The following is an 11,127-nucleotide window of genomic DNA, read 5'->3' as shown; positions in this document are numbered from 1 at the left end:
CGGCATCTCCCAAATGATGCCTCTTGCACCAAGCGCACCTTGGACGAGTCTTCCAGCGTTCACCCTTATTTGCTCCAATAAGTGGAGATACCACTATCTGGGCTCCATGCTCTCCAGTACTCTACTGCCCAACCACTATACTCTCAACAGCAAGAGCCTTCTCCACCACCTGAGCATAGGTAGAGACTTCATACACTGGGGCAACTCTAATGCCCTGAGCTATTCCAGGATTCAACCCCTGGATAAATCTTTCCTTCCGAGCTATATCTGTGGGTACCATGTCTAAGGAAAACTTGGCCAACTCATCAAATTCAGTAACATACTGGGTCACTGACGCATTACCCTGAGCAAGACTCAGGAACTCTTTCACCTTGGCAGTCTTAGCCACATCACAATAATACTTCCCATTGAACAGCTGCCTGAATTCTTTCCAGTCCATCACAGCTGTGTCTCGTGTCTGGGATACTACCTCCCACCACGTCCGGGCATCATCCCGCAATACATATGTAGCACAGATCACCCTATCGTGACCCACCAGTCCCATACTATCAAGAATGGAGCTGATCATGCCCATCCATTGCTCAGCTCTGAATGGATCCAGGCCTCCCTCAAAGATCGGAGGATAAAACCTCAGGAATCTTTCACAGAGCAATTCCCACCTGCTCTCAACCCTAGGCTGAGCTAAAGCTGATGCCACCCCTGGCATAGGAAAGGAAGAGGTACTACCCAACAGACTCCGTTGTTGCCTCAAATACCTGATCTCCTCTTCCTGCCTCTGCAATCTTAATTGCAAATCTGTAAGCGTCTGCTGAACATTCAAAGATGCAGACAAAGAACTGATACCCTGGCTGTAACTCCCAGCTCCTGTATAACTATCACCAGGCCTCATAATCTGCCTTGAATAAACCTGCTGATTCAATCTGCAGTCAATAACTTGACCTATTAGTCACAATAACCATATCAAGGGCTTTCCCCCACAGGATAAATCTTACCACACCACAATCATAAACCACTTGCAGAGCTGCAAACATGCCCATGGCATTCATACATACCCATAATCCCTGCTCTTCCAATACTCCAACAATGCTTCTAATCTCAGCATGCAATAACACAATTATATATATTCACAGAGCAGGCAAACATATGATCACAGTCATATTTACATATATATTCACGGAGCATATAATCATATAGTCTAGAGCCAGGCTCTATCTGAATCTCATGCTCCCTAATACAATGTGCAGGTAAAACATTCACACTTTATATAAACAGCTATACACATAGCTATAGAATTAATTACCATTCCTTGAGTGAAGCTATCTTCAGTGATGAGTGTACATGCCCAGCTTGTCTTCAGGAACCATAAACCTTGGCTCGCTCTGATACCAAGTTGTAACGCCCCAACTCCAGGGACCGTTACGGTGTGCCTTGTAAACAGTGCTAAACTCGCTAACCGAGTCATTTGGCCAAAATCGTGAACTAAGTATGATTAGCGGTTTAGGGATTAAAACTTTGGTTAAGATGTAACGTTTCACTAGAACGTTTAATTTATACATTGGGATCCCGAAAATATAATTTCAGGGTTTATAACAGAAAATATTTACAACAGGCCGTGCTAAGCGGCAAAACAGGGTTCAACCCTAGTTCCACTTTAAACCTCGGCCGTGGCGGACGAGCAGCTGCATATGTACACGTCATCACCTAAGCTCTCCAACTCAAGGATGGTCCAGCTTCCTCCTGCCTTTACCTGCACCACGTAGCACCCGTGAGCCGAAGCCCAGCAAGAAAACACAATAAGGCATGATATAATATCAACAACGATCATAATAACCATTCAGGACTATCAGTCCAAGAAAATAGGTGACAATAGCCAAAAGTCACAATAATGAGCATCGCTCCTTCTAGCCATGTGACGATAGGGTCACCAGGGCTCAACTGATAAGTGATCCTTTCATAAGTTTGATTAGGACAGGTGCAAGGTGAATGGTCACCAACATAACCTTCCTCCCGACTCTAGAGTCGTGCTATGGACAGCGTCCCTTGGCCATGTGACAAACAGTCACCGGGGTCATATACCTTGGCCATAAACATCTGGTCATAGACCAGGCAAGCGCTTATAAGTTCTTCGACCTTAGGGTCGGTCTAGCATTTATGCCATAGAGCCATTCAATGCGTGATTCTCGACTTAAGCTTGTTTAGGACAGGTGCAAGGTGATTAGTCACCAACATAACGTTCCTCACGACTCTAGAGTCGAAACTATGGACAACGTCCCTTAGCCATGTGACAAACGGTCACCGGGGTCATATACCTTGGCTATAGTCATCTGGTCGTAGACCAGGCAAGCGCTTATAAGTTCTTCGACCTTAGGGTCGGTCTGGCATTAATGCCATAGAGCCATTCAATGCATAATTCTCGACTCTAGAGTTGGTCCCTGACTAGTCAGTGTCTTTCACTAGTAAGACATGCCACCAATCACATATCACATGTTCCACATTCATAAACGAGGCATTTAGCATGCTTACCAAACAGGTAGTAGTGCTATTAGGGCCATGCATAAACACAGAGACTCAAGCTCTGAACAGTATCATACTTAGTATATAAAGCATGTCCCAAACACATGTTTCTCATGCATTATATGCAGTAAATCCAGCAATCTAACATGCATCAATAACAGCCATGCATGTCACGTTTAATAACCAACCAACATGCATCAAGAATAGCCATGCATGTCATACATAATAATCAACCGACATTCATCAATGATAACCACGCATGACGTACTCATTAATCAACCAACATGCATCATAATAACCATGCATGTCTCATATACACAGGGTGCAGTTTTCTTACCTCAAAGTCGAGCTAGAATGATTAAAAGAACGACCCTTAAGAACGACCAACTTTTAGTCCTTTAGCGGTCACCTAGTCATAACCAAATTATAGAATTTATCAATAAAAATGATAACCGAGGGTTCCCAAACCAAAACCCAGCCCCCGAGACCTCAAACACTACCCAACCGGGTACTAGGTTCAACCCCGAGGCCTAGGGTTTGAATCCCCGAGCTAAAAACCACACTTTAGCAAAATTAGCCTTAAGGATCGCGGCCCTCCCCTGCTGCGCCGCGGCGCGCCCTTCAGACAGAAGGGCTCCCTCCTGACAGACACCAAGGGCCGCGGCGCTCCCCTGCTGCGCCGCGGCGCTCAGCCCAGAACGGCTAAGTCGGCCACACGAACCAGTTCTTTCCCCTGTGCTGTCTCCTCTCAAACCAGTCATTCTAACCATCATAAAACCTCTTCCTAACATATAATTAAACCCCCATACATCACCCATAACCTCTCATCATCAAAACCCAATCATACCATCAATCAAAACCCCTTTTGATTCACACTCCCCACATCAAAACTCTAAGGCTGAAACTAATGATCAAAACAGAGCATGCATAAAAACCAGTGGCTAAAGCTCACCTTGGAACCGGTTTTGGACCTCCCTCACAAGCCAAATCAAGTCTCCAATCCAGCCCTTAAGTTTCCCTAGCTTGAAACTCCACCAAGAACTCAAAAACCCTCAAAGGGGAGGTGAAGGAGATGATGTACGGGAGAAGAGGAAGCAAACCCCTGTTTTGCTCTGTTTATTCCACCACCTTCTACAACCACTTAAATCTCAAATATATCCACCCCCAAAATGACCAATTTGCCCTTGTGTCATCTAAAGTCTTCCAAGTTACTCTAGGGGTAAAGTTGGAACTTTTAGCTTAATTCGTTAATCATAATTAACGCTTCCCAATTCCCGCTAATTCCAATATCCTCAAACCTCAATTTTGACTTTTTCCCAAATTGAGCCACGGTGCCCTCCACTAAAGGTCGCGATGCCTAACTAGGCAGAGAGCCCGCCCATATATCCCCTGAACTTGTGCCGCGGCGTAGCCTGCCAAGCACTGTGGCACTAAGGCGGTTCGAGGCACCCCTGTCTCGACTGAGTTCAGGCAGGCCGCGATGCCCCAAGAACAGCGCCGCGATGCGACCCTGCAAACCTTGTTTTTCCAACGACTCAAATCCATCTCAAAACACCCTTTTCACTCAGAATTGACCACATAAATGGTCTTAACAACACATGTATTCAATATACAACCTCCCAGAGCCTATAAAACACTTCCAAACTCAAAATTCAATGATTTCCCAAAAGAATAAAAAAAACAAAACAACAACTCAAAGGCTGGAGAACTTGAATTACCTCTTAGAATTTAAATTCTCCATTGGATTCCTAGCCTTTGCTGCTCCTTAATCCTCAACAGCAACCTCCGAACTCCACAAAAATTTTATCTAGACTTGGAATTCAAAACTTTCTCTTCAAACACTTACAAGGAGGCTTCCAAAGGAGAGAGAGAAAAGCATATACGATTATGAGCTAAAGGCTCAATTACTTAGCCTAATATGTTCAGCTTAAGGGTTCAAATGACCAAACTACCCCTGCCTTTTAACTCTTCTCTCAAAGCCAATCATGCTTAAGGGCAAAAAGGTCATTTGACACTCTCCTCCCATATTACACTTATAATTCTCAATTAATTCTGCCAATCATGGAATATCACTATTTTTCCCAAAACATGACTTATACTCCAATGAGTTCCAATAACTCACTGAATTACAAAAATACCCCTTGAGTCACCCTGAGCCGGGTATTAATCTCCCTTGTGACTCTACTGCTATCTTACTCAAAAGGGCCGAATCTTGCCGAATATCCCAAATATATCCACAGAATAATGTGGTCTCAATCATATAATATCGTTTAATCACAGATATACCTACAATGGGTTAAAATTATGAAAATGCCCTTCTTAACAGAAATGGGCATATAAACACATTTAATACACTTAAACATGCATAATCAGTCATATTATAATATAACCCATGTAATTCACATAATCACATAAATAATCAATTAATTCACATATAAACACATAATATTCCAATAATGCCCTAATGTCTCCCTAATCAAGGCACTAAGCCTTATTAGGAATTTTGGGACGTTACAAGTTTAGAATGGAAAGTGGGACTGAATGATAGACTTACCAAAAAAATTTATAGGCAGAGCAACAATATCACCAACATGTAGTTGCTCTGGTCCAACATAACTTACTTTAGTCATCAGATTAGTTACATCATTAGTGCAGTGATTTATTGCTCTAGAGTTAGGATACCAAGCTGGATCATTGAGAACATCAGAAGTTGCAACCATGGCACTCATTCTTGATGAATACATTTTGTCAATAGCGACACCATAACCAAGAAACTCAGGATCATATCGGCTATAACACCATGAGGCATAATGATCAGGTCAAGAGCATAACTGGCACATAGGTCGACCACCATATTCAGTTGATTGAGAAGAATGAGCCAAAGAAGTAGAGTTGGAAGCAAAAGATATGTCAGACCGATTATCAAAGTTACATAGACCAACAACAAAAGGATTATAGTACATTCCACGAATAGGTGGTGTGCCTACATATCGACCATAACCAAAGGCCGACGATTGATTCGAATAGGAACCTTGTCATATCGCAGCATTAGCTTGAGGATTAAAATCAAGCTCTCTATTACGTTTCTCAAAACGACTTTCTTGAGACAACAACAATGATTCAATCTCCGCTACTGTATACGCAGATTAACGAGAATTGACTGAGATAATGAATGTATCAGTAAGAAGAAAATAGATGCAATGTGATCTTTAACAGAGGTGTCATAGCCAACAGAGCTCAATTTGTCGACAAGAAGCTTTACTTGTAGAAGATAAGCATTAAAAGACAATGATCATTTCTTTAGAATTTGGAGCTAAGTGCGATACTGATCAATCTTGCCAGAAGTTTGAGTAGTGAAATAAGTTTCAAGAATAGACCAAACCTGAGCAGCGGTAAGAGAACTAACCACAAGAGCCAAGATTCCCCCAGTCATCTAAGAAAGCAACCAAGTATAGAGCAATTGATCTTGTTGCTCCCACTCAAAGTACAATGGATTGATTTTCTTTGCCACACGATCAACATCTGTAAGAAATTTTTGAGGAACTTGAAAATAAGAATCGTTATAATCTTGAAGCTTATGACCATGAATAACTCTTAAAGCTTGAGGACACTAGAGCAAGAAATTATCACTGTCAAGCTTGACAAAAAGATTGTGAGTGAACACAACAGGGACAAAAGAACTAGAAGATCCAGAGGGATTCATAGAAGCCATAGCAAAATAACAACAAGAAGAAGCAACAACAAGAAACTAAGAGTAACGACAAGAAAATTTTGGGGAAAAACAGAGAAATATGAGGGAATAAGCGAGAAATAGCGTGAAAGGGCGAGAAAATTTTGGGGAAACAAAAGAGAGGGTCACAATGACACTGATATCATATTAGATAAATGTGTGAGAGTGAAAATTAATTCTCATTATTGAATAATCTTATACATAGCTATAGATACATGGTATTAATTAGATGAGCTGAGTTGTACAAATAACCACTTAGTAACTAACTAATAACTAATTACAAATCAGTTAGAGTAAAACTAATTACAGTTAACTCCTAACATCATTCACCATTACATAAATGCATTCTTTAATATTTGATAAGGTTGGATGTTTATTTTACCAAGTAAAACAATCTCCCTCCAAAGGTGAATGAGATAATGAGCCATAATTAAGTTCTTTGACACCCACCAATTTTATTATCGTGAGATAAAATTTCATTGAAATCACCCATAATAAGCCAAGGATCCAAAAGAGAAACATCAACAAATATTTTAAGGATGAATGTCCAAGTGAATTTACAAAGAAATTTTTTAGAAGCACCATAGAAGTGTGTAAAGTGGCAGCTTGATTTATTAGTACTATTTTCGAGTGAGTTTTAGGGTGTGTTTTTAGTATTTTAGGTTGTTTTGGGCAGTGCTATGCTTGTGTTGTTTGTGTTTTCAGGAAGAGCGATACATAATGGGATTGGAGTGGATGTGGAGAGAAATTCGTGAAATTTAGGACAAAGATGCTAGTTTGGTCAAAGATACAATCTTGGGAAGTCTCAGGAAGTTTGATTTATGGATGAACGTGCATTCAGGATGGAAAATGACGATTCGGGTGAAAATGCCATTTTGAGCCGCGAAGTTATGGAAGACAGAGAAGGCAAAAATATAAATCTTACAAGGGCCGCAACGCTTGTCGAGGCAGAGAAGATTGAAATTTTGGCTATCGAAGACGGGCTGCGACACTTCTTTCTTGAGCAACGGCGCATGATTCTGTGAGTTCAGAAAAGGGCATTTTTAGAAAAAGGCAAAAATGGTATTTCACATACAAAACATAGGGAAACTATAGAAGCATCATTATGAATTTTAAAAGCTAGAACACTGGAGACAAAAAGAAACGCTTTGTAGAGGCTAGGAGTTGGAGATTTATGCAATTCTTCTACTTTTACTTCTTTTTTCTCCTAATTTCTCTGCTACAATAATGTTTACATTTAGTTTTATGGATAATATAGTCATGTTGATGAATTAATTTCATTATTAGGATTTTTAATTGAATCTCTTGAACCTCTATTATGACTTAATGCAAATTTTATGATTTTTTTCTTCTCCATTAAGATCTGTTCAATTTGTGGTTCTAATATGTGATTGACTGTCCATCTTTTTACATAATCTATATGAGTTTGAATCAAAAACTGAAAATTGAGATTTGAATGTGATGTAATTGATCAGACATAAATTTAATCTTGAACGAGAGTATCACAGTTGTTTGTGTAGTTTTTAAGTTTTCAATCTTAATGCCTCCTTTGTGTGAATTTGTCATAGAAATATAAAAAATTCTCATTTAGGTTGAACTTTATATATCATAATTTGAATATAAAGTGCTTGGGTAAACTCACTCTCTTAAGAAAGAATAAGGATTGTGAATTTTGCGTTAGTAAATATTAGAGTGGATAGTTTATGAGATTAAATTCCCTAATTTGTTTTTTTCTTGAATTAATTTCTTGTGCTAATATTTTAGTTTCAATTCCAAGTTTTATATTTGTTTATGCATTTATCTTTAAGTTCTAAAAACCAAATTTTCATTGGCCAAATAGAATCAAGCGTTAATTATTTGATAATTGATAGCCAGTCTTTGTGAGACAATAATCATATTTACATAATTTTACTACAGTTGTGATTACGTATACTTGCATAGCATAATTTTTGCAACAAGTTTTTTGAGCCGTTGCTGGGGATTGAAATGTTATCAATATCAAAATAGTTAATTCTAATTTGGTTTATTGCTTGATTATTTTTCTAATTTGGTTTGTGTACGTTTTGTGATCTCCATTTCAAGTACTATTGTTATATGCGCAGTAGAAGGAGAGCTAACAGTTTAGTTCCTATAAATCTTGAGATAGAGAAAACTTACAAGCAGAAACGAAGAAAGAAAAGGGCAGAAATCATTATGGGTGATGTTAGGGATGACGAGCCTAATGTTAATGCTGGCGCTAATGCAATCAGGGCCAAAATGATACTCAGAGACTATGTACTCCCTACTGTTACAGGAGTACATTCGTGCATTAGACCACTGATGGTTTTTGCAAATGATTTTGAAATAAAGCCAGCAATCTTACAAATGGTCTAGTCCACAGTTCAATTTGGTGGACTCCCCTCAGAAGATCCTCATATGCACATAGCTAATTTTATAGAGCTATGCGCAACGTTCAAGTATAATGGGGTGAGCGACGATGCAATCAGGTTGAGACTATTCCCATTCTCGCTGAAGGAAAGAGCTAAAAGTTGGTTGAACTCCCTTCAGTCCAATTCTATAAATACTTGGGAGAAGTTGGCTAAAAAAATTCTTGTCAAGTTCTTTCCTCCATAAAAAGCTGCTAAATAAAGAGGAGAATTCAATAAATTTTATCAGTTTAAGGGGGAATCTTTATATGACTCTTGGGATAGGTTCAAGGAACTATTGAGAAAGTGTCCTCATCACAACATTGAAAAGTGGATGTTGTTCCACAACTTTTACAATGGTTTGTGTGGTACTGCTCGCACCATAATTGATGCTGCAACTGGAAGGGAATTTATGAGCAAAAGTGCCAACGAGGCATATGAGTTATTGGAAGATATGCCTACAAACAATCATCAATGGTCTGATGAATATGCAACTAGTAACAGAGAGGTAGTTGGGATTCATGAATTAGATGCAATCATTGCTTTGAATGCTTAAGTTGCAACATTGACTAAGCAATTATAGCAGAACATTGTGGCAACCAATGCCGTGCAGATACATACTGGTTGTGAAATCTGTGGGGGTCCACATCCTTTTAATCAGTGTATAGCAGCAGACCCCAATAGTAATATACCCATGGATCAAGCTCAGGTTCAAGCCATTGGGAACTGTCAGAGGCCTTATAACAACCCATTCTCCAACTCATTTAATCCCTGGTCGAGAAATCATCCTAATTTCTCTTGGAGAAATAATCAAGGCCAGCAACCACAATTCTAAGCCCAGTTTCAACAACCTAATGTTCAATAGCCCGCCTCAAGCTTCATCTTCTCAGCAGCCTAGACCACCAGTTCCCACTGAAATTCCTAATGAATTACAAGCTACCCTGTTGACTCTCACGAATATTCAGACTCAGTTCATGATAGAGACTAGATCCTCTATCAGAAATTTGGAGATGCAAGTGGGTCAGCTAGCTAGTATGATGCACAACAGGCCTCAATGGAATTTACCTAGTAATACAGTGGTGAACCCAAAATAGCAGTGTCAGACAATTACCTTGAGGAATGGGAAACAATTTGATAGTCTCTACTGCAACCATTAGTAGAAAAGAATGAAAAATTGGGTAGGAAATCTGATTTAGTTGAGCAGGGGGTTACTGAACATCGTCCTTCTACAAACAAGGCACCACCAATTATTGTTGATTCTAGTGTCAAGATTCCTTTTCCACAAAGACTTCGGAAAAACTCTCTTCATAAAGAGTTTTTCAAGTTTTTGGAGGTCTTTAAAAAGTTACACATCAACTTTCCCTTTCCTGAAGCTTTAGAGCAGATGCCTAGTTATGTAAAATTCATGAAGGAGATTCCATCAAAGAAAAGAAAGATGGAAGACTACAAAACTGTGGCATTGACAGAAGAGTGCAATGAAAATTTGAAAAGGAAGCTTCCCCAAAACCTGAGAGATCCGAGGAGTTTTACTATACCATGCACCATAGGGAAGTTTGAGTGTAAGCGTGCATTATGTGACTTGGGGGCAAGTATCAACTTGATGCCTTTATCTATGTTCTGTTGACTTGGGTCAGGAGAAGTAAATCCCACCACAGTAACTCTTTAGTTTTAGATTGATCATTGAAGCATCCAAGGGGTATCATTGAAGGTGTTTTAATGAAGGTGGACAAGTTTATTTTCTCGGCGGACTTCATTGTTCTAGACATGGAAGAGGACACTAATGTCCCAAATATTTTTGGAAGACCATTCTTGGCCACGAGGAAAGCACTGATTTATGTACAAAAAGGGGAGTTAAGGCCTCGGGTTAAAGGAGATGAAGTGTTCTTTAATGTGTTTAAGGAAATGTCGTGTCCAAGAGCAAGTGACAGCTGCTACAATGTTGATGTGATAGAAGGAGTGGTTTCAAGAAGAAGTTTGAGCAGTGATCCTCTTAAGTTAGTTTTGACACAGGTTAAGGAGGATGAGGAAGATGATATGGAGGTCATGGAGTATGATAAATGGGTAAATTCTTATGGGCCTTTTCACTGAATGAAATATGATGAGATGGGACAGGGACCTGAAAGACCATTGCCTTCTATTGAACAACCACCAGTGTTAGAATTGAAGTCCTTACCAGACCACCTTTGTTATGCTTATTTGGGTGAGAATGAGACTTTACTGGTGAGAGTGTCTGGTTCTCTTTCCAAAGTGGAGGTGGAGAAACTATTGAGAGTGCTTCGGGCCCACAAGTTAGCTATTGAGTGGATATTGGCAAACATAAGAGGAATAATCCTGTCAACGGTAATGCAAAAAATACTTATGGAAGATGAGAGCAAGCCTTCCATTGAATCTCAAAGAAGATTGAATCCAGCAATGAAAGAGGTGGTAAGAAAAGAATTCTTAAATGGTTAGATGTCGGTGTGATCTATCCAAATATCT

At 39.6% G+C, this 11,127-nt stretch overlaps 1 non-coding gene across 1 annotated transcript; it reads right to left on the bottom strand.

Moving 5' to 3' along the window:
• Positions 1-8,866: 8,866 nt before the first annotated feature.
• Positions 8,867-8,973, bottom strand: LOC133793254 (small nucleolar RNA R71). The gene has a single exon (XR_009874707.1). It is a non-coding gene; the product is annotated as a small nucleolar RNA R71 (small nucleolar RNA).
• Between the last annotated feature and the right edge of the window lie 2,154 nt (positions 8,974-11,127).

The sequence above is a fragment of the Humulus lupulus genome, chromosome 7 (genome assembly GCF_963169125.1).
Source record: "Humulus lupulus chromosome 7, drHumLupu1.1, whole genome shotgun sequence".
NCBI classification, from domain to species: Eukaryota; Viridiplantae; Streptophyta; class Magnoliopsida; order Rosales; family Cannabaceae; genus Humulus; species Humulus lupulus.
This window is presented reverse-complemented; position numbering and strand designations above follow the sequence as displayed.